The sequence below is a fragment of the Pipra filicauda genome, unplaced genomic scaffold (assembly GCF_003945595.2).
Source record: "Pipra filicauda isolate LSUMZ 115617 unplaced genomic scaffold, ASM394559v2 scaffold254_size1108330_pilon, whole genome shotgun sequence".
NCBI lineage: Eukaryota > Metazoa > Chordata > Aves > Passeriformes > Pipridae > Pipra > Pipra filicauda.
The window spans coordinates 959624-984877 of NW_024104370.1; the positions used below are offsets into that span (position 1 = coordinate 959624).

The 25254-nt window shown below is 35.6% G+C and overlaps 1 protein-coding gene across 6 annotated transcripts in view; it reads right to left on the bottom strand.

The window, feature by feature from the left end:
* The window catches only part of CDH18 (cadherin 18), a 479225-nt gene that overhangs the window by 361346 nt on the left and 92625 nt on the right, over nucleotides 1-25254 (bottom strand). For 4 of the 6 annotated variants that reach the window (XM_039382099.1, XM_027735267.2, XM_027735275.2 and 1 more), the window contains exon 2: nucleotides 16349-16446. The exons of the other annotated variants lie outside the window; for them this stretch is intronic. The gene's annotated coding sequence lies outside the window, so the exon portion shown is untranslated. The remainder of the gene's footprint in view (nucleotides 1-16348; nucleotides 16447-25254) is intronic. 6 annotated transcript variants of the gene reach the window in all.

Consider the following 25254-nt stretch of genomic DNA (forward strand, 5'->3'; position numbering starts at 1 on the left):
CTCTTGGAATATTTTCTAAGTTTATCACTCCCATTTGAAAAGGGAAAAAAAATAGTGTTGGTCAGCTACTGTAGCTGTCACTGTCATGGCATATTTCTTCGACACAAAGCAATGCAAAATAAGGAAGTGTAACTCACATGTGCTCAGTAAAACTGTAAGATGGAGAAGAGTGAAAGTGAGATAAAGTGTAGTTACCTTATGTGCAGCGATAGCTGGGAGGTTTTGCAGATTGAAATGTTTAATCCACTGAGAGCAGTAAGAGTTCCTCCATTAACTGCACCAAAGAAGGCTTCACTAACACTTGTAACGTGAATAAACACTTTGAAATTACTCGCTAAAGACTCAATATATCTCCAAGAGAAATGGTATCCACTTAAATATTCACTGTGGTAAAATGCCATCAGCCTATGCTTAATATCTGCATGCCTGTATTTCACAGGATAATTTACATATTTCAAGGACACCCATTTCATAGCCAATAACCCTGATTAGGGGAAATCAAGTTAGTTGAAACTGTGCTACAAAAGAAATCCCAACCTATTAATTACATCAAAAATGACCTTGGTATTACAGATATATTCACTATCCTCTGTGACATTCAGATAAAGTTGACTGCACTGTGTATCAAGCACCGTGACACTGAAGTGCAGAGTCATAAATCTGTACCTGTTTATGTATTTACTGACTCATATGCTAGAAAAACCAAGTGCTTATTACTTCCAACACTGCTATGCATAAACACACTCTGATGAGAATGCATTTATGGTGGACTGCATGTAGTCAGTGAGAAGTCACACAGGAGAAATAAAAGACTGCAAGAAATCATCCTGGCTGTTGTACAGGACACGAAGGTCATTTTCTTGTGGACAACATTTACCAGAATTTTATGCAGACATATAATCTCCTATAATTTCTTTCACAGAGAAGAAGTAGTGTTTTATATGCAGGATTTAAAAGTCATTCTACAGGAAAACAAACACAAAACCCACATAGAATTATGTTCTAACAACAAAGTGGTAAAGGTTATTTGTAAATCAGTATTAAAAGGTTATAAGTTCTCTCTGAATTCTTCAGAAACAGAGGCAGAAGCCACTCTGGAAAAGAAAGACAAGAATAAAATATAGCACTGGTCGATAGTGAAGACAACAGCAAAGGTAAAAGAAGACCATAACCTTACACAGAGTGTGCAGAGAGCACAAAGTTCTGAAAAGGCAATATATTCCAAAGAAAAGACATAAACAACAAATAATACAAGATTTGAAAGCTATGACACACATCTGCATGTAAGAATTATATCTTTGTATTAACTTACAACAGGGGATCAAGAGGCAGAATAAAAATATAATTACTGCACTAGTCTCAAAATATGTTTTTCTGGCATTATTTGTTAACGAATACCAGTGAATTTCATTGTTCTCCTTCTATGATTCTCTCTAGTAGGCAAAACAGGAGGAACCCTCTCAGCACAAATTTCTTTCTGAAGACCTAAAAATTGTCAAGTTGAGAAATGTCACCACCTACACCATATGAACTCAGTACACAAGAGCTTTATTTAAATTCTACTGAAATTAGTGGAGATACCTTCTGACAGAGTAAAGCTGCATCAAGCATACATCTATTGCACAGTTGTTGACATTAGACTTATTATTCATTTGAGCAATTGCCTATTTTAAGAGATTCATTATCAGGCATAGATTAGAAATCTCAGAGCAATTAACTCACAGTAACTACATGTGTATAATCTGAGGGATGATGGCTTACTTTCTCAAAGAAAAAAGAGTAGAAATATCACGCCTACATTTCTGCCAGTTTAATGTTGAAAAGAAGGCTGTAGGAACCAGTAGAGTCCTATCATGAAACTGAAGATATATCCAAGATTGGAAAGAGCTCTGTGGTCTTCCAGGCTGCACCTCTATTTGTTTTAGCATTACATCACATTATTTCTTCAAAAGAATGATTTAAACTTCAACTTAAACTTCACAGATTTTGTGTCCCTCATTTTTCTAAAAACTTAATCAAAATAAGGACACAGCAAAGATACGAAAATGAAGGAAGTAAAGTCACGGCAAATAAAAAAATATGCACAATTTAAAAGAATATATATATATGTATAAATATGTCTCCCTCTAAAAAGTGAACATTTGCAGCAGATTTGGACCCATATCCAACTTTCCATAGGCATGCATATATATGCATATATGTATACACACACACACACACACACAAAGAGTTTATATATATAGTGATAATGTGGAACCATACTTTTCTAATATCCAAAACACCCTGCAGGAAGCAACCTGGTTGGTATCCCATATCTCACTTCTCAAATCTAATGCATGCAGCTGTTTGCTGACTATGTTCTTCTACCATTCATCTTCAGAAAGAGAAGCTTCTGTTCCATAAATTTGTATTTTTACTTATACAGGTATGAATATTTTGTCTTGTGTTCTACTTCTATCATTTGCCTGAAGCTAACCTTTCTATTCTGTAACTACATGCTAGTAGCTGCTCTGTTCCTCTTTCTCTTACCATTGTGATCATTCTTTTATCTTTTCCCTCCCAAGCTCTTCCCTTCCACATGGGTTCTTGGGTAAAGTTAAGGAACAGTTTTTACAGCTATTCACATTTAATTTTTCACTGTTTCCAGTCATTAACATATATTTCCTACTCTCTGCCTTTAAAAGCAATAAGTGGTAAGCAGTAAGCCCTCTCCTTCTTCCTCTTGCCCTTCCTCTTTTACCACCTCAAATGCAAATCCCCCTCCTTTCTTTTTTGTTTTTGAGAGCTGTTACTGTTTACATTTTTAAGGCATTTGCCTTGACACTGTTAACTGCATTAGTAAATCAAATCAGTGCGTATTTTTCATGCCTTCAACAATAATGCTTCTGCCTATATATACAAATTACAGAATCCCTGTAAAACAGTGTCTAAACTTCAAGCTACAATCAAGTTGAGCATGATCAGTCACTTCTGGAGGGAGTTGACTTGCTGCTAAATCCTCAAGGGCAAAGCTCTGACACCTGCAGCTCAGAAATTACTGGGCTAATTAATAAAGACCATCTGTATATGCATGACCTTTAAAGTTTTGACAGTGAGAACATAATAATAATAATAATAATAATAGTAATATAACCCAAGAAATTGTTACAACACTGCATGCTGGCTTGTAAACCCTTCATAGCAGCCATAGGGGATGTAGAGATAACTCTTCCTACAATAGCTTGGATGAGGATTTTTTTGCTGAACAGACTTGTTCTATGGGTCAATACTAAAGAGAAAGCTGAGATCTGATCACCTCTGTAAGCAGGGACATAAAAAAATAACATTAGGGTTTTACTGATTTTATTAAGCTCTGGTAGAAGATTATTAATGATTGTAGTAATCTATTAGAATCATAGGATCATTCAGGTTGGAAAAGACTCCTAAGATTGAGCCCAGTCATTAACTCAACCCTACCAACCTATCCTTACAACTCAGTTTTTCTGTATTTTATACAAATTATGCAAAAAATAAAAAAACAACTAAGCCATGTTCTTTGCTTCTTGTCCTTGTAGGATATAACCTTAACAACTATCAGGTAATTTTGTTTCTTGCCTTACAGTAAGTTATATTTTCCTCCTGCTGCTGATTTGCCTGATCCCTGCAGTGTGGATGATGATACTCTGTTTGCTATTACAATGTACAATGTAGGGAAGCAGTCAGACCAATCTTAGGAAATGCAAGTTCTTTTTCAACTAAGTGTATGGTGTTTGCTAGTGTGGCTGAAAACACAGAGAAATGGGATTTTGCCAGTGTTGAACAGACTGATGTAGGAAATCTCTGAGATGCCAACAATAATAAACACTCCAATTTACAGCAAACATATATGAGGAGATCATCTGGGACTCTGGGCCACCTCAAAAAATGTGATTATTGCACACTATTAGAAGAACAATTCATTCACTGACCTATAACTTCACTCTTTCTTTACAGCAGACTCAAGGCAGTATCACACATTTACACAAGCAACCCTGATAAGATATTGCAGCAGCAAGATCAGGTTATTTCCCATAAAATTATTATTAGTCAGCAGAAGAAAAGTAAAACTAGCCTTAGGTGTTCTTTTTGCAACTAGAAACACTGATCTCTCCCAACACATGAAAACTAGCATGGTTTTAAACATTTAGCCCTTGTTCTATCACAACCATATCTGCTGGAAAGTTTGTCTCCATCTTTCTCCCTTAAGTACTGAAAGACTGCAATTAGGTCTTCCTGAAGTCTTCTCTTCTCCAGGCTGAAAAAACCCAATTCTCTCAGCCTGTCCTTACAGGAGAATTGCTCCATACCCTCTGATCATGTTCATGGCCCTCCTCTGAACCTGCTACAACAAGTCCATGCCTCCCTCTTCTTGAGGGCAGAGTAGAGGGGGAGAATCATCTCCCTTGATTTGCTGGTCACACTTTGTTTTGTACAGCCCAGGACACAGTTGGCTTTCTGGGCTGCGAGCGCACACTGCCAACTCATTTTGAGCTTCTCATCAACCAAACACTCCAAGTCCTCCACAGGGCTGCTCTCAATCCATTCATCCCCCAATCTGTATTAGTATCGCAGGTTGCCCTGCAATACAAGGTGCCCTTGTACGGCCAGGTGCCAGGTACAGCACCTTGTACTTGGTTTTGTTGAACCCCATGAGGGTCACATGGGTCCACTTCTCAAGCCTGTCCAGGTCACTCAGGATGACATCCCATCTCTAAGGCATGTCATATGCACCTCTCAGCTTGGTGTCACTCTGTTTGGTTTTCTTCAGGTAAATAAATTTGATAGCTATTTTTTGTCATTGTATATGGTATAGAAATGTCTTCTTTTCCCATGCATTTTTTTTATATTTTACTAACCTTTCATCAAAGTGTCATGGTCTAGTTTAAGTGCATTTTTTGAGGGATATTCTAGGCTTCTGTCTGGTTTTAATTTCCACTCCTGCCTGTCCCCTCCCCCTCAGTTTATAATTGCAGTTTGCTTTTTTTTCCCCTCTCTGTTGGGTATTTTCTTCAAAATTTTCATCAGATTTCCAAGGTGACTATGGTAGATTCACCAAACTAAATATCTTATTACAATCATTTCTAATCACAGCAGAAGTCAAAGAAAGAAAACTAAAAAAATTAGTAGATTGAAAATGCAATCTCTTGAACTAAACTCTCAACATCTTCAATTGAAAGAATTACTCTGTCATATCTAGACCTGCTTTCATCTGCTCTTCAGGGTTTTTTCTGCTGTGAACACCCTAAAGGCTATTTCTCCTCTGAGTACACAGATCTCTTTTTAAACTGCCATCTTATACACTTAACATTCTGTGCACTTGAGTGCACTTATCATTTGCTTTTTGCTGCAGCTAAAAATAATGTTATGAGAATGTCAGTGTCTAGATGCCTTACCCACATATATGGAATAGGATCAGCAGGTTTTACAAAACATTTATCAACATAACATTTGTAGTTTTCATTCTGCTTTCATTTGGAAACACAAGTGCTGTTAACAAATGCTTTTCTCTAGACGAAGTTTATGCAATTATTCAAATTGCTTTAGGCTATAATAGTTGTACTAAGCATTGTTCATTTTATTAATGTTGAATACTGTTAACACCTTAATCAGTGATATTTTAATTCACTGCTTAGACAAAGATTTGTGAGTAAATATAATAAAATAAAGAAGAAGTGGTGGCTAATTTATTAGACCCAGTCAAAAATGTACATAGCTTGCTAAACTGATAAAGTCTTACTCGAAGCAAAATAATTCTGCTGTAGTCCAGACCACACATTGTATAATGTAATCAGATACTAGGGATTAACATACTTTAAAAAAAGTCATTGGCGAAACCTTTCTAAAACAAATATTTTCTGTAGGGGAGAGAAGGATGGAATTAGTTCACAATGTATATATGCTGCAAGCAGAAGAAGGAAAGAAATTTGAAAATTAAGTCAGAAGTACTTGGTTCTGGATCCTGCCTAAAATGGAATTTCTATGTACCTGAAATCATATCCCTCCTACCCCTCAAGATACCATACATTATTCTGCAAAATTCAAACAATAAGCATGTTTTTTAGTATTGAAGTTCAATTAAGGTTATGAAAAGCACTGTCTTAAAGCAAATAATGTATTCCCTAAGGTAGTCTAACTTATCTATGTTTTAGATTTTACCATATTTACTTAGATGGTAGTCCCTTATGCCTACTGACCTGGCTTCTAAAGTCTACCAATCCCTGCTGAGTCTCTTTAACAGACCTCCCAAAACATGACAGCTTTAGTCAAATATTCTGCTCAGTGGAATATTTGCAGATGTTTCTGTAATTCAAAATAAAACCAGTCTGTGATTTGAGTGGGCTTTTCAAAAAATGACTCCCATAGATTACCTTAATTTATACAATAATCTCCTGGCAGGAACCAAGTTTGTTTTGACTGTCAGCATTACTATTTGACTTTTTTGCATGGAAGACTTAAAGAAGCAATGAGATTTCCTTTTTCCCAAAGGATTACATTCTTACCAGTATAAAGAAGATGGCTAATAGTGAATATATAAGGAAGTAGCTGACACTGCCTCCTCTTCCCAAAGGAATAAATGAACATCATATTTTCATGGTTTTTTTTCTCAAGACTTCAATCCATCAAACAGCCTTCAATATCTAATCTTTTGAATAACAATAATAAATGTATTTAAGTATATATTTAAAAATTGCAACACTCCAAGTTTAAAAAGTTCTAAAATACAGAACATCTGATTAGCAATATTAAGTTGTAAAGAATTTTTTCTTTCTATTAAATGTGTGCTAATAGTGAAAATATTTTAATAATGCTTTCAGTAATGCTGCTATTCAAATAGTATAACTTTGGCCTCAGCAATAATCTGATAATAAATTTCAGTTAATCATCCTTATCATGTAGTATAAACTATAAGGAGACTAGATCAACTCATTAAAAAAAACCCACTAAAATGAATACTCTGTACTCATTCAAACACTGTAGTCACTTTCCATTGTTTTTCTTGCACTTAAGTTGTTTAAGACCACCTATTGATTATTTCACTTGACCAGGATTCTAAGCAGATTTAATATCTATTTATTTCAAATTATACATTTACATGCATCTGATAAGAAAAATGTGAGTCAAAATCAAGTATCTAGAACAAATTATCCTGGCATTGTTCACTGATTTTATCAACAGACACAGCAGTATTTTGAAATAAATGAGACTGATAAGTCTGTCCCGTAAGAAGCAACACAGGAACAGACTTCAATGAAGCAAACCAACGGTGACATTCTGCTGTTGTATCTATGTGAGCAAGTTTGTCTGCAGTAATTAATGATAAACATTACAGAATCTGAGTATAAAATAATCTTACAACAGAAGAAAAAAAATCTGGGGAAGCGATGGATTTCACTTTCAGCTATTAACTCTGTGACAATTCCGGTATAAGCAGCTGTGTTAATTTCATGTAATAATTCGTCTTCTGCTCAACCATAGTACATTTACTTCTTTTTGGTCTTATTTAAAATTTTCATTTAAAGTTTTAAAAAGAAAAGTTTAAAATTGTTGTTAATCCCATATAAAAAAAAAAAGAAAAAAATATTCCTTTATCTCGTGGAAGACTTCTTATGCAGACTTTTTAGGCAGAAAAATGTTATTATTTCTCAGAGTTACACTTCTTTAAAAGATGACTAATAGTAGCATATCCTCCCAGTCACTGGCTCAAAAGATGCAGATACATGAAATTTTAGCCTGGGAAATCTGCCCTCAGTGAACATATTTAATGCGTGGACATGGTCGTCTGTATGCTTACACTCAAAGTCATCTGCTATGTGGTCACTGTTCTCATTCACAGGTGGACTGGAAATTTTCCTTAGAGTATTCATGGCAAGCAACATGAACAATAAGCCAAGGCTTTCACCTTCTACCAGAATCACTTTTTTTGCTGCTTATAAACCACTGACATAAACACCTCAGTTAGTACACTTAGAAATTATGTTGCAGAAAGCAATATCTGAAAAGTAGAAAAACGTGTAATGAAAAACAAAAGTCCCACTACCTGTAAGCTTTGTTGCAATGGCACAGTAGAGAATAAAAATAATCACTTTTGGTGAGAAGAGATATAAATAAGAAAGTATCAATATAATAGAGCACTCTGCAAGTAAAATCTTATGGTAGAAAATAACATTAGAAAATAAACTTTATTCTAGAGATGAGGTACATTCTTCAGAGGACACATCTGAGTATTAGCGTTTACATAAATGAATTTGCCATTCTGAATTCTTTCATGTCTGCGTAATTAGACTGAGATCAGCGAACAGATTCTCAAACATCTTAGAATTGCAGGGTCCCAAAACAGGTTGAGTAAGCAAAAACTATAAAAAACAAAATGAGCAGGAATCTGCTTGCAAAATTTTTGGTTACAATGTTCACAAAAAGGTCTGAATCTACCAGTGACGTTACATAAGAGAAGCTGCAGTTTCAGAGAGTACATGGTAGATTGTGGGGTGAGCCATGTGCTTTTCCCTTCCTTATATATAAAATTTCTATTTTCATCAATGTGGACTGTTTGATTCTGTAAGAGTATGATGATGATAAATCTCCTGAACTATTTTCACAGTTTCTGTCTTGATGTCTTCCAGACAAAAACAGCCAATGAACTGAATTAGTGTAACTATGATTAACTTGAGGTGGGGAAAAGAATACAAAAGAGGTTAAACTACCTCTTGATAGTGAAGGTGTGCACAACTGAGGCAAAACCAAATTATAAGGGCACAGTGACGGTTAGGAAAAAAAAACATGAACAAACCTACTAAAACAGTTTTGGCTGACACACCATTTTAATTGCCTAAAAATACGTACTACCGTTCAACACTGTTCCTACTTCATTGTATTTTATATTCAGAAGCCAAGTAACTTAATTCTCAGAGCACTGAAAAACAAACTATTACTATTGTTAATACTATGGCAGGTTATTTAGATCAATTTCTCATTCTGGGAGTCTAAACATGGGTTCATCAGTGCTAAGAAGTTCATCAGTGCTAATGACTCTACACCACAGATCACCCTATGAAATAAACCACTTCCATACAAAGGGGAAAAAAATTGGCTATCATTCTGATTTAGTACAACTTTTCTATGGTTTGCTTTGGAATAAATGTCCAAACAAGACTAAGGTAGTACAGATCTCAGTCTTTATAATTCACATTTGTATTTTGGCTAGTACCAAAAATGGAAGCACGTAGAATCATTTCATACACAGCAAGGATACACAAGCAGAGCCTTACATGACTTACAGAAGAAATCGACAAGGACCACTGACTTTACATAGTAATCTTTAAAAAATAATATATGATAAATAATGCCAAAAAGCCAAGTACATTTGTGACTATCTGTAGAAGTCCAGAAGATAAGGGGCTAATGCACATGTCTCAAAAATGGATAGCCGGTTAGCCATGGAGCCAACTAAGTATTGTTGGTAAGAACACACAGTGTGAATTGGCAAGAAAGAGCAGGATACAGCTGGAGAAGGGGGCCATATGGAGGTAGGACAGCACTTTTCTGGAACAAAGGTTTTGCTTTAGCTCCTGGAGATAAGCACAACACAGTACGGAGGAAGTGCAGGAATGAAGTTGAGAAGCGGGCATGGACTGTCGACCAAAGACTAACATAGTAGAGGGGAACAAGACCACTGAAGACAAGTGAAGGCCTCTGACCCATTTCCAGAAAGGTCTGAAGGTCTGGAAGAATGAACTGTGTATGATAACTAATTTGCATAGAAAGCCAGAAACTTCGCTAGAGGTGAAGGGCAGGGGGAACTTATTTATTAAAAGGCACCCCCACAAAGTCAAGATGGTGTACCCCAGGACCCTAAACACCCCATCAGCTACATCAACACTGAAACCAGGCCTTGCTTGCTTGCTTGCTTGCTTGCTTGCTTGCTTCCTTCCTTCCTTCCTTCATTCATTCATTCATTCATTCATTCCTGCCTTCATTCCTGCCTGCCTGCCTGCCTCCCTCCCTCCCTTCTTCTCTTTCCTTTTACCCTACTCTTTATTCAAAATCCACTGCCTTGGGTTTGTACTATAAGATAAGAGACTAGCTTATACGAATTTCCATGTTGTGTTTATAATTTACTAATAAAACTTTGTAAGTTTTTGTGGATCCTCTGACTTTTTTGTCCCTTTTTTGAGTAACCATAGGTATCTACAAATCTTGGGTTCTCTATTCCCTTTCAGGGAGGGACACCACACTATCTCAAGTTCTACTGTTCAGGATCAACATCTTACCACAGAACATCTCTTAAAACATACTACTAAGAACATTGGAAGAAAAGCATTTTTAACATGCATTTGGGAGAAACTAAATATAGAAGGCTAATGAAAATATACTATATTTGAAATTAGGTCACAGCCTTAAAGCTGAATGTTGATTTCAAAAAGTAATCTGTGCAGAGAAACAGGACTCTGAGGAAAAGCAGATATCCAATGAATTGTCCAAGAGGACTCTAGTTAGGAAATATTCCTACACAAGCGCTTGTACATGCAGCCTGAACTGTCTCTCTTAGTAAATCTCATCCTGTTTAAAAAATATTTTGCGTGAGGTATACATCTGTAACTAAAAAGCACATCAACATAATGATATAATCCTGATACTTCTGTTCATATTTTTTCTCTGTCCCTCAGTACCTCATAACTGTCCCTCACTTTGCAATAACCAGTGTGCTTCTTATTCTAAATCAGAAAAGTAATTTCACCAGACATGTTGTAATTACTGTCCACAGAGCAAAGTCAGATTATTTCTTCAAATCCGCATCCAATATTTAAACATTGGATGGGCCAATTTACTTAATGGAAGCATATCATCTTTAATATGTATATGACTAAGGATTAATTGTTATCTTTCCACAATGTTTAGACAAGGCTAAGCACATATCAGAGTGAGCTGAAACAATCTCGTAACGATATTTTTAGCAGTTATCATAACTAGGTTCAATTCAGAAGTCCATCAAGGATTACTTAATTGTTTTTAAATAATGATCTAATAATAAATACTGCACATAATCAAAAATAAACAAAATGTGCAAATAGTCAGCTGTCTCTCATTAATCTCTACTGTGCAACTTATCTATATCAACTAGTTATGTAAAAATGGCATGGAGGGCCTGAGAAAGTAACAGAATTTTACAATGATTTCTTATGCTAAGTACTCCTTTAGAAGCAATAAACATTGACAAAAAATCCATGATGATATGATAGTGGTAGTGGGATAGTCCCCATTCAATACTAATCAGTTAAAATTAGAGCAATCTGGCTCAGTTCCATTCTTCTAATTGGACTCCTCCTGATGTTCCAAAAGACTCAGCAATGGATCAGCAGTTGCACCTTGTGTCAGTGGCCCCTCTTTGCCTGAAATTCTGTTAAATTCTGCCTGGAACCCAAAGACTCACAGGTCCAGTGAGACCATGAAAGAGCAAGGATATAATGAAAAAAATACTGACATATTCTGAGGTAATAAAGTGAATTTAATCTTTCTGTGATTTTTTTTTAATGTTTCTCATGTTATTAAGGGAAAGTGAGATCAAAAGGGACAGATATTCCTTAAAAACTTAAAAAAACTACAATAGTAGATTTTGTACCTTATTCACCTACTTTGTTTCTCCATTTTTTAACTGCTGTAACTCCTCTTTTCTTGAATATGCATTCTAACAGGAACATTCAATTTTTAATCTTACACAAAACCAAAAAAAAACAACAAAGCCCCCAAGGCCCCCCAGAAAATCCAGAAATCTGCTTGCTGCCCACTAACTGCAAAGACAATATAATCATCCTTTAATAAGCACACAGATTCCTGTTAATACATTCCTAACAATTGTTTAAAATTAAAAAGTATTCTTCGCATTTCTGTGTAAGAACAGTTCTAGACAGATTTTTTTTTTTGTCAGTAAAGATAGAAGGAATGCTTTAAATAATCAAAAGCTTCTTGTAAAATGCATCATTCTCCCACTCCCAACACACATTATAAATCAATATTCATTCTGTGTGTTTTTCCCAGCACAACCTCTGCAAAGCATTCAAACAGTTTTTAATGAATCCTACACTCTATACTTTTATGTTATGGCTTTCTTTGTATATCCAGAAAGGAACATAGGAAGGAAAATTACAGCAGACAGAAATATAAGGTGTGTTAGGATGAGATAAGTTACTTTCAGAAAAGTAATTTCAATTATTACTAACAATTTCAGCCAGTGTTGCTCTGTAGGCTTCAAAGAGTACTTGTAAGAGCAAAGACAATGTTTTACCCACTGTCAGCAACTGTAGTTAAGCAGGAATTAGCTGATACAAACCACCACAGAGATGAAAATAGCATTTATATTGGGAGTGCAAAAGAAAATGAGATGCTCTGTTACCTAAATTAGTTGAATTAAATTTTCATTGGCCTTACTGAATTTTAGTCACCCACACAGTTTGTCTTTATATTGCAACCAAAATCTTCTCTAGTTCTCATAGCATGTGAACCTCAAATCCCTTTCCTTTTACATCTATTTAGAATTGTATACAAGATGTTAGCTGGGTATATTTCTTCAAAGTTTAAATACATTTCTACTAGCTACTTTTCTTCATAAGTTCATTTTCTGAATATATTTAGTAAAATCAACTGATGAGTTTTGGACTGCACCTGGATCTTGCATCATCAGAAAAAAAGCAAATCAGAAAATCTCTTCTTCCTGCATCCCTTAAACATAACTGTTTGAGAAGTCTGGGTAGGAGTTAATTGTCTTCTGTCACCGTTACACATATCAGTCAATAAGGTTTTCACACATCATTTTTCTGTGAAACTACTACATTTTTAAAGACATATGCCTCTTTATCGCATTTGTTTTCATACACAAGGTGCCAGTCCATAATCTAGCACCCTTTGACACTCCTGTGACATATTTAATTGAAAACTCTTGTTAGAGTTCTTTCACCTATTATAATTCACCCATGCATTTTTTTTTAATTTTTTTTAAAAAAATCTTTTTTAAAATGCATCTTGCTTTTTAGAATGTTTGCATTTCTTCAGGATGCAACAGAGCAGCTGTGCTACACACCAGTTCATGCCAATGCATGTTAGAGAATCTCAAACTATCCTGAATCAATGTCATAAAGCCAGTATAGCTGCCTCCAGACCAACTCATCCTCTCTAGCAAGTGGAGGTCCTTCAAACAGAGGTAATATGATGTATCTTAGAACCATAACAATTCTTCTGACGTTACTAGAAACCTACACCATAGAAACATATTTTCATTTCTTTCATGGTTCATTTGCCTTCAAACTAAAATGAGTGAATGCCAGCCAACAGCTACTTTTCCTTTAAGTTCAGGAAAATCAAGTTCTGCTGTAGTGCAGCTGATCATTTATTTTCTCATATTTTAGTATAACCTTTTACTTATATGCAAGTGTGCTTTTAGTAAAACAACAAATATTTGTGAGAGATGGATTATTTATTTATTTCCTATAAGCATTATGACAGGTATTTACTAAGCATGTAAAACCTATCCTCAGTTCACTGAATACCAGATCTGTATTCAGTCCTAGAATTCAGTCCTAAAACTAATAATTAATTTAAATAGGAATTTTAACAATGACTCATATGGTAGTAGTTTTGTTCCTTTTGCAACTAGTAATTCAAGGTCCCAAACCCAAATATCTTTACTTTCATCTGAGTAAAAGGAAAAGGAAATATGAACCAAGGATAAAATAGGAACAAGGAGATATTGGAAACATATGTTAAATGTTCAGGGACTCATACTACAGAAAACTATAGATAAAAAAAGCTGCTAAGACAATAGAAGACTTACACTGATTACTTATCATATGCTTCATTTCTTAATTAATCTACTAGTTGCCTAAACATACTTTCAGAATGCATAGCATACCATAATAAAAGTGATAAAGGTCTGTTTTGTTCAGTAACAAAGTATGGGAAAGGAAGTCAGCTAAATCTTATCACAGCAAAGCTTGTCTCCTGCTGACATAAAAGGGAACTGCACAGCTCTTCAAAGGCTTTGAAGATGTGCAGCATTGTAATATTAGTCAAAGAGATCATGAATTTGTGAGTGTGTCATCTGATGAGTCCCCTATAACTGAATGTCTTTATTCCACCTCTCTGTGTTACAGTTTAACCTACTCAATGAGATCATGCCAGTGTCACACCACTGAAGCAGCAACATCTTTAACTATGACTCACTGACATCAGTCACTCTCTTGCTTTTTTAGCACACCAGAAAAAAACTGGCTTTGTTCCCTATAAGAGCTTCTTCACTTTTATGTTAATGTGATAAAAGAAAATACAGAAGCAACCCCAAATTATTCAACAGTTAAAGAGTTGAAAAAACTTCATGACATTCAATGACATTGAAAAAACACCTGGAACATTCCCATCCTTATAATATTATTCTCTAACTTGGTCATACATGACTGACACAATGCACACTGCAATTAGATGTAGTATGAACAAAATTATGAGATGTCATATGAAAAAATTAATATGATATATGTTAAGTTTCTCAGTCTATGAGCAGGTGTATGACTGAATATGTTCCCTTTTTGGATATGTTGGAAGACAGGGAACATGTAAGCATTTTGTGTAACCTTTTGAGTGACACAGATGTGCACTCGAATATAATAATTTCTGCACTTGTAAATTTCATTTAACTTAAAAACCTATTCATTCAGACTTCATTTAGATTCTTAGAGGTATATAAAATCCCAAGCATGCCAAATTATTCCAGAGTGAGAATATCTGTACAAATTTGCTAGACAGCTAATGTGATTAAAAAATTAACTCTTAATTCTTTGATTTTTCATACTTGATTCCTGTTTTATTTTTTCCCAAATATAAGCCTAATTTTGCTTCCCAACTTAGAGCTAGATATTGCCTTCTTCTATGAGAACTAACTGAATTAAACATTTGAATTTCATCATTCCTCCTGACAAGTCAATCAATTCAATCAACATTTTTTTTTAGGCTTAAATTCACAAAACAGCATTAAAAAGGGGACATAATTCTCACTGTTATTTTGTAAGTTAAACAGTAATGAATGACATGATCAATTTGAGCTATAAAATTCTAGAATAAATAATCTTGGTACTTGTTCCCTACAGATAAATACACCTTTATTTTTGATATTGCCAAGTGGTGAAATAAGATTATATTGTTGGACCGACTAATTAGAAATTATTTCCATCACTAAAACTGTATTTTCTATTTCACCAAATAAAGAAATAAGCATTGCTAGATTTCATGGGCTGTGATTGTTTAAGAACAGAAGAATATTTTGTAAACAGATCCAAATACATATTTTTGAGACCAGTTCAAATACGGCCACTCAGACTGAATCAATTTTTTGAATTGAAAATTAACGTTTATGTATTCTGTGAGGGGGGAAAAAAATTCAAAATCACTACATTTTGATGAGAAGTGATCTGGACAGTGCATCAATTCTCTAATCTCCACCAGCATAATTTTTAAAAGGTTAAATCTGTTATCTGAGTAAAATCTGTAAATACCACTTAAATGTAACAGCTAGTTCACCTCATTTTAGAGTTTTATGATTTGAGGTTTTTCCTATAATTGCTCTACTTCAAATGCTTTCCCATCAACCCAATTTTCATCTTTAGGATTAGAAACAGAGTAAAATAATAGAAATGAAAAAAAAAAATATTATACCAGACAACACAAATAACAAGATCAAAAGAGAATCTGTTTTTAATGAGTGGCTTGCCATTTGTCTAAAGGAATTAAAAAAAATTAAGATGATATCTTTGCTCTTACAAGTACTCTTTGGCATGAAGAACAAAGTGTGTGAAATAGTAAGCAAAATGAGAAAATCTGAAAATCAAACAGGTGGATGATAGTAGTAGAACCTAGTTGTTTTGAAACCATGTAACCATTTAACCATTTCTTAATCGTTCCAATGGGTACGATTAAGAGTTAACTACATGACACCATTCTTGATCACCTTTACCATGCTAATGGAGCTACATTTTTAGTTGATTTGTTCAATTCTTATTCCTACTTATGCTTCATAGTTTGGGAGTAATACAGGTCACTGAACAGCATTCTGTTAAGTGCTCAAAGGGAATACTAAGAAAATGTCTTTTTTTCTTTTTTTCTAAAATACTTATAAACTGATTTAAATGTGTTACAGACTTTAAAGAAACACCAGACATTAGAGAAAAACATTTTTGTATAAAAGAAAGTCAAAATAATGGTAAAGTAATTAAAAAAAAATATTTATCTAAGACAACAAAAACACTTCACTGGAGGTGAATGAAAATTACATAAAACATGAGAAACTACTTACTTGATGACTAACCAAGCATTTAGAAATATCTTTTCTATCAAACAGTCTTGGGAGCTTCCACTGAAGATAACAGAAACCTGACAATTCAGCAGCTTTCACTGAAACAGAACAACAAAATTTTTAACGTGATCAGAAAACAATGTTTTCCAAGATACTTATGTAGACAGACAACAGCATAGGCATTGGATTGTCCCTTACAGTAGAACATGAAGATGTTAAGATGTTTTTTTCCCCGGTAAATCTATAGGGTCAGTACTACAGTAGTGTACAAATTTTTATTTTTAAGCAGCTGTTCAAAATTGGAAATCTAATTGAAATAACTAAATGCACAGCAATGGTATTTTCAAGGTTTGTAAGTAGCTTGGGAGTAATACGTGAATTCATATCTCATGTCAAATTTAGGAAAATGAGCTAATTTGAAAATCTTCTGATTAAAATCAAATTAGATACTTTCATAGAGAAATAAGGAAGCATTGATTCTGAAACTGTTCAGAAGCTACAAAAAATACTCAAATGCCACATAATCTAGTCCCAATTTTGCACAAACCTAGAACTGAATCTGTTTTAGAGAATACTTCTCTTCATTTATATACATTACTTACCAGCCCTTCTCAAATACGCACTATATTATATAACCTCATTAAACACTTTGACTTGTCTTTGCTGTTATCACCTAACTAATCTCACAGTGTATGATACTAATAAAACTAATAACCAAAGAAGAAAAAATTAAAGATATATCAAATCGCCAAGAAATTATTTTTGTATTATTCCTGTAAGCACCCTATCAGAAAATACGACGTCTGTAGATTTGTAATTAATGTGAAACCATATACAGAATCTAGTTATACCATGTAAAAACTGAAATAAACTTATCAATTTAATTCTTTTTTTACTTCATCAGCTTTAATGTCCGTAGATCTGACACCGAAAGAGTATGCCTTAAATGGAAGACAAATTAGTTTTAAAAAAGCATATGAGATAGAGCATTACTCAGTATACTGTCAATTCTACCATTAAAATATCTGAACTTCATTTACATAGAAACTTTGTTAGCTTTCTTAGAATGCACTGCTTGCTTTAACATACTCATGAATCATTCATGATAAGAAATAGAAAAAACACAGGCAAGACTAACCCTCTGTTCCATATGCAGGTGGGATTTTTTTTACCCCACAACAAGATATCATTTTGCAAGTCAAGAAACCTTGCTATAGATAAGCAAGTCATCAAATATACCCCAAGTCCTTCCACAAGAATTTGGGTCAAGATATCAGCAGAGGTTGCAGAATTTTTATTACCATTCATTTGCCTCCTTGTAATATAGCTGGTAAGTATCAGAGAACTCTACTCACCCCAGAGAAACTACAGACAGTAACAGCTAGAATACCAGCAGCACCTATGTTACACAGTGCAAGCCAGTTACAAATAAAGTGTCAACTGCCCCAGAACTAGGCTGCTGGTTCTTGGTTACATCTGAGATGTGTCATCAGTGACATGACTTATTGCATGTAGGCTTGTAACTCTTCCATACAACAGAAAAAATATCAGTTTTGCTGAGTTTACCCTGTAAAAATATTATAAGATTCACATTCCTATCTGTTCTTTTCCCACCTTTCTTCAAAATTAGGAAATTTCTTCATTGCTAAATTGTCTGGTTTCATATTTGCTAACTTTTTCTGGTTCACTTCCACTAATCTCACCTTTAACAATTCTCCTGTAGTCGCAAAGCAAGAGGATAGATTTGCTTTTAATATCCCACTGGGATAACTGGTCTCTGGCTAATCTTACAGAAACTGTTATTGATAGCTTTACGAATTATAGTTTTATTAGGAATGAAAGCTGTGTTGTTCTTTGTATGCATGATCTTGATATGTTTCTTCCTAGTATTAAGGTTCTGTTTATACATTGAGATATGTAGAAGTCATTATAATTATTATTAATATTAATACTAATATTAATATTAGTATTAGCATACTAATCCTCAATTACTGTTGTAATTATTAATTAATTTTAGAGCTTGTTTCCTCTAAGCTACAGGATTTACAATGAGAGTAACACAATACATTAAACCATTGTGTACTATTTATTTATTTATTTAATTATTTCTGTTAGTGTGTTTTCTTTTGATCCCAAATTTGCCCAAGAGTTTTTCTTACTCCTACGCTATTTCTTGGAAATTCAAGACCAAATTTTTCTTCCCTATGTGATGTATAATTAGTTACCTGATATAGATTGCTTATTATCTGTCAGAGTTCAATTTTTTTCTGGGTTTGTAAGTGTTCAGCTCAAAGGTGAATAAATAAGCCCAATAGGGATTAAAAGCTCTGAAAAGTATCATAATAGAAAAAAAGCTGTTGGTAGATGGGAAATTACTGAGTTCTGGTTGAAAAGGCCAAGGGACATTAGTGGTCAGCCACCATCTTCTTTTAGGCAGACATTCACAGCTAGAAAACATAATAGGGGAGACTAATCAAATATAGGCATCTAACGACATCCAAATGGGACAGTCAGATATAAAACTGGATTCTACAGTAGACCTTTTGAAGTGGTCTTCAGGACATGATTAAATATCACAGAACATCTAACATGACCTTAAGACGGCTAAATCCCACTCGGCTATGCTGTGATGTTTTCAAACAAGATTTGAGATCAGTCCTACACATGCCAGGAATAGTGAAATGAAATCACTAGAAGAGTATCTGCCTTTTTTAGATGATGACTCTCCAGCTTTAGGGCGAGCTGCTTTTACCCCTGAGAGAGTATGGTACACAATAAAACTATCTTAGGTATATCACAGTTCAATAACATACACAAAACAACTGGTGACCTGAGAGGGTGTATGGAATCACAGATTTTGTAAAATCTCCCCCTTCATTTGCTTTGAAGTGATACATATTTGAAGATATTTTTTCTTCCAGAGTTCTTAATCTTAAAGAGGTTAGTTAACTGGAGAAGACAGCTTAATTACAGAGAACTCAGATTCCAGGATTGTCTAACATTGTTCTCAAAGTAACTGAGATTAATACTAAAGAACACACAACAGATTTTCTTTTGTTGTTCTGCAAAACACCTTTCAGACTTTTGAAGAAAAATTACCTTGACTCTTACCTCTCACAAACAAAGCTACTCTCATCATCCTTCAAAATTACTCATCAGCAATGTAACATGATGTATGATGTATTTGATGATATATTTTAAAATGGCTAGCAAGGCAAGGTCATAAGAAAATTATACTGTTTGTAGCAGATTCCTATTACACATTTCAGTCCATAAAGTTTATTTACCCTTTGTGAGTTTCACCTCTAACCGTGTGGCCCTGTAATGCAGTGCTGTCATTGCCACTAGGTAAATAACAGGTAAATAACCTCTCCAGAGAGGCTGTGTAGTCTCCATCCCTAAAATGTTTCAAGACCCAAGTCTTGAAAGACAAACTGTTCAGCTATCTGCTGTCAACCATGTAATTCGAGAAACAGGTTGGAGTACATGACCTTCAAATTTCATTGATATTAATACAAATAAAATGTACACATATTGTCTCTTTGTTCTTATTTTCTCATTAAGGATAATTGTAAAGCCATACATACATTCCTCTTTTTTGTTTTATGAAATATTATGGATGAATTCTTGATTCCCTGAAACTGGATGGGAAAACTGCCGGTGACATTCATACAGAGAGTTTTTATCCTGCTCATATTAGACAAAGTCTTGTGGATACCAAACACAAATGGAAGTCGAGACTCTTGAGTTTTGATCACATATGTTCATGTAACTTGTGATTTTAAGCAAATACTTCCATATGCACTACAGCAGGTAAGGGCATGCCTACACTGAAGCACATTGTCTATCTGAACTTTAGTAGAGCCTTTGACATTACCTTCCACAGCATTCTCCTTCAAAACAAAGCTGGCAGGAGCAGCCCATACCCCAGGGAAGATATGGGCCTTTAGAAGGACCTTGTCAGGCTAGAGAGATGGGCAGAGAAGAACAGCCTGAAGTTCAACAAGGCAAATGCAGGGTCCTGTACCTGGGGAAGAATAACCCCATGCACCTGCACAGGCTGACCTGCTGGGAAGCAGCTCTGTGGAGAAGGACCTGAGGGTCCTGGTGGACAAGTTGTCCATGAGCCAGCAGTGTGTCCTTGTGGCCAAGAAGGCCAGTGGTATCCTGGGATGCATAAGGATGCCTGCAGGTCAAGGGAGGTGATCCTTCCCCTTTGCTCAGCCCTGGTGAGGCCTCATCTGGAGTGCTGTGTCCAGTTCTGGGCTCCTCAGTACAAGCCAGACATGGAGCTCCTTGAGTTGGTCCAGCGGAGATGGATGAGGGATGACTAAGGGACTGGAATATCTCTCTTACGAGGAAAGGCTGAGAGCGTTGGTTCTGTTCATCCTTGAGAAGAGATGACTGAGGGGCGATCTCAATGATATATATCGGTATCTGAAGGGCAGGTTTCAAGAGGGTGGAGCCAGGCTTTTCTTGGTGGTGCTACGTAATACAACAAGGCAATGGGCAGAAACTGCTGTAAAGGAAGTTTCACCTGAACGAGGAAGAACTTCTTTACTGTGCAGGTGACTGTGCACTGGAGCAGATTGCCCAGAGAGGTTGTGGAGTCTCCCTCACTGGAGATCACAGAATCACAGAATATTGAAAGGGACCCACAAGGACCATCGAGACCAACTCTTGAGTGGCCTATATGGTATCTAACTCACAACGCTGTGTTATTAACACCATCCTCTAACCAATTGAGATAATCTTAGGATCAAGAACTCTCTGGAGGCAATCCTGTGCAATGCGTTCTAGGACGACCTTGCTTGAGCTGGGAGGCTGGAACAGACAACCCACAGTGATACCTTCTATTCTGTGATTCTGTGAAACTCGCTGTTCATGGCTTGGATGGGCACACTCTTCACTGAGTAAAAAGCTGGCTGGATGGTCAGGCACAGAGAAATGTGGTGAATGGTTACACCCAGCTGGTGGCCAGTCACAAGTGGTGTTCCTCAGGGCTCTGTACTGGGGCCAGTTCTGTTTAACATCTTTATCAATGATCTGGGATGAGGGGATCAAGTGCACCTTCAGTTAGTTTGCAGATGACAACAAGAGCTCAAAGGTAGGAAAACTGCAGGAATACAGGCTGGATCTATGGATTTGAGGCCAGCTGTATGAGTTTAAACAAGGTGAAGTGCTTGTTCCTGCACAACAAGCCCACACCATGCTACAGGTCTGGGAATGAGTGCCTGGAAAGCAGTCTGGAAGAAAAGGACCAAGAGGTTCTGCTCAATATGAGTCAGCAGTGTGCCCAGAAGGCCAAGAAGGCCAAAGACATCCTGACTCGTATAAGAAATAGTCAGCAGGATTAGGATACTGATTGTCCCCCTGTACTCAGCAGTGGTGAGGCTGCATCTCAAATCCTGTGTTCAGTTTTGGGCCCCTCACTACAAGAATGACATCGAGGTGCTGGAGCATGTCCAGAGAAGGGCAAAAGAGCTGCTGAAAGGGTCTGGAGCACAAGCCTTATGAAGAGTGGCTGAGGCAACTGGGATTGTTTAGCCTGGAGAAAAGGAGGCTGAGGGAAGACCCTATTGCTCCCTACAACCATCTGAAAGGAAGGTGCAGTGAGGTGGAGGTCAGTCTCATCTCCCAAGTAACAAGGAATAGGACCAGAGGAAATGGCCCCAAGCTGCACCATGGCAGGTTTAGATTAGATATTAGGGAAAATTCAGTCACTGAAAGGTTGGTCAGGTATGGGAATAGGCTGCTCAGGGAAGCAGTATGTAAACATCCCTAGAAGTGTTCAAAAGATTTGTGGATGTGGCACTTAGGGACCCAGTTTAATGGTGAACATGGTGGTGCTAGGTTAATGATTCAACTCAATAATCTTAGAGGTCTTTTCCAACCTTAAAAATTTTATGATTCTGTATGGATGCCTAACACAAGAGAGAATGCTAGCATGCTTGGCATTAGCTATGGGGTGAACTTGGTTTCAACAGCAGATGATTCAGAAGTTTTATGTTTAAATAGAGGTTCATATTAGGGGATTTGACTAGAAAGCAGAGGTGTCTCCTTCTGAGTAATATCACGAAACATTTCAAATGCTTCTTGTCTCAATTCTATATCACCTGTTATTTCATATCACTATGAAAAAGTAAGGACAAAAATAAAAGAAGTTATTGACAGCTACATCTACTAATGCTTTGCTAGGGCTTTTATTTCTACTATCTCAAAATTGAGTCATCGATTAAGTCAACATTAGAACTCAGAATATGTGAATCAGTGCAAGAATTTTAAAATTAGTAAGAAACCAGTAAAAAAAGAATAATGGATTTGTGGCGAAGATTAGGGTTAGAGAAAAATTCCTACTAGAGTACCTCAAGGACTTCCATTGAGATTTGTATTTTTCATTAACCTTGCCTCAAAAATCAGGATTTTTTAATGAAATGCAGTTTTAATGAAAAATGGAAGTGATATATTTAGGAGTTACTGTCAGAGGACTGGAATATCATACCTGGAGAACTATACAACCTTGAAAAAGATATTAAACTGCTTTCTAGCACAGACTTTCTAGTTTCTTTCATTGCTTTATCTTCAGTTTGACATTCTTGCATCAGAACAAACAAACAAAAAAGAACAGGCTTACAACACCTCTACAAATCCTATCTACATTTCTGCCATATATCCCCAAGAGGTTACTCACATTTTCTAGTACCTATATACCAGAACCACGCTGTTCTTCATCCAGCAATGAAATTTCTCCAGAGTTATGATACTTTATCCACAAAGCTACACAGGCTACACAGGTACCCAGATAGGTAACGACAGGTATGTTTTCTTGGGGAAACCTGTCAACAGAATTTTTCACTTCATATGCCTTTGCAACACAAATCAAACTTGAAAAAAAAAAACCCACCTTCAAAAGGGATACTATACCACCATGACATTGCTGTTTTATTAAATACCTTTTGCTGTTGCAGGATTAAATTACTTGGGACAACCAAAAATTTGGTCAGTCATGATGTTTTTATTTCATTATGTCAGTGAAATGTTCCTGCTAAAATTTTTAGTTAGGAATAACAGCAAAGCTGGCTTGTGATTAATTTTCATTACCATATTATGTTACAAAAAATTGTAATTAATTTTATATCTAAAATCAATATTAATCTCAACTACAAAGGGACAGCAATAAACACCTGCAGCACTTGCTCAAGGACAAATGAGGCAAAAGTTGAATGTGGTGAATATTTGCCCATTAAACTTATTTCTTTTAAAATGTTTCAGACTCAAATTTGTATCAGAAAGCAGCATCAATATACTTTACTAGCAAACACATTACCTGAACAACTACAGAAGTGCATTCTTAAAAACCTAAGATCATTTGGTGTTTTTACAGTTCTTGGCCATAGTCACACAGACTGGAATGCAGACTATCAGTAGCCAACAAATGTGCATGATCTAAGTTACAAAATATATTATCTTCATATATGTTTTGCATCACCTGGATCTATGTAATTCCATGTACACAGAAACATTCAGGTTTTTGAAATTTCCAAAAATAGATTCCTAAAAGAACATAAAAATAGCTTCCTTATTAAAAAAAAAAACAAAACGAAACAACAAAACCAAAAACCAACCAAATAAAAAAAACCCAACCAAACAAAAAACCAAAACCAAACATCCACTCCACAGTTTCTGAACAATACAGTAATTTTATTCCTTTTGTCATTTAATATGAAACCTAGAAAAATTTTCCCTATGAAAAGTTCTTAATGGCAAAAGAGAGGAATCTCAGGAATTGGACAGTATACAGAAGTAAAGGAACAGCTAAAAATGTGATAAAGCTTGGTGTTATTCAAAAACCAAAGCACAGTTCTCCAAGAATATTTTTCATTGTATAGCTAAATAGTTTGTTAGACTAACTAAAAAGTAACATACGAGGGAGTAAGTGCTTTTCAAACTGTTAGTTTATAGAAACAGAGCTTTAATATTGATTCCTACATGTGAAACTGTTTTACTACAGAAGAAAGCCAGAGGATTGGTTTTGTCTTTCTCCCTTTCTCTGTTTCTTTTGGTGTTGTGATTACTGTATATTTCTGTGCAAAAAGAATAGAAATTGAATGGATCTACTTACCAGGAAATTCTGCCTTTGAAATGCAGTATTGGTGGTTTTGTCCACATGTGGTTACATCTGCACCTGTGAACTAAATAGGGCCAGTGCACAGGAGTAGGCAAGGCCACCCAATTGCCCACATTGTTTGATTATTGGCACCCTTCTCAGCATATTTTTAACTCATATCCAACAGGTCCGTCCTCAACACTGACTGTGCACAGTTTGCACAAGTGCTCAGTTTCCAATAGGCAGGTGGATAAACCACACCCTGTTTTTGCAAGGAGGAAGCTGTAGTAATGAGAGTCGGAGTGAACACTCCTTGCTCCCATAATGCTCACATTAATGATAATGCCAAGAGGCCATAAGAACTTAGACATGTAATATTAATAGGCAAGGGGCCTGATACCCTCATGAATAAATTACTTATTTAATTCATCCATATAGGTTACAAGCTAAAGTAACCTAAATTGCTAAAGACTGTTAAGGCTTACAAGGTTCTTCCTATTGGAAAAAGTATGACCTTTCTTTGATTTACCATGCAAGGAAAATAGTTTTGTGTCTCTGAGTTGAAAGGACAGCAACTGTTTGCCCTCCATATTTTAATATAAAGATTAGTGTTTTCTGACTGAGCAATTATCAATTGTTCAAACAAAACCCCAAAACACCACATTTGAAATAAAATTACCAACATATATCCTTGTTCAATGTCAAGAAAATTTCAAGTTTGCTCTGTGTCATAAAAATAGAACATCATTTTCAATTTTATCTATGCAACCACCTTCCTTAAAATTTATAGTTGTTTACA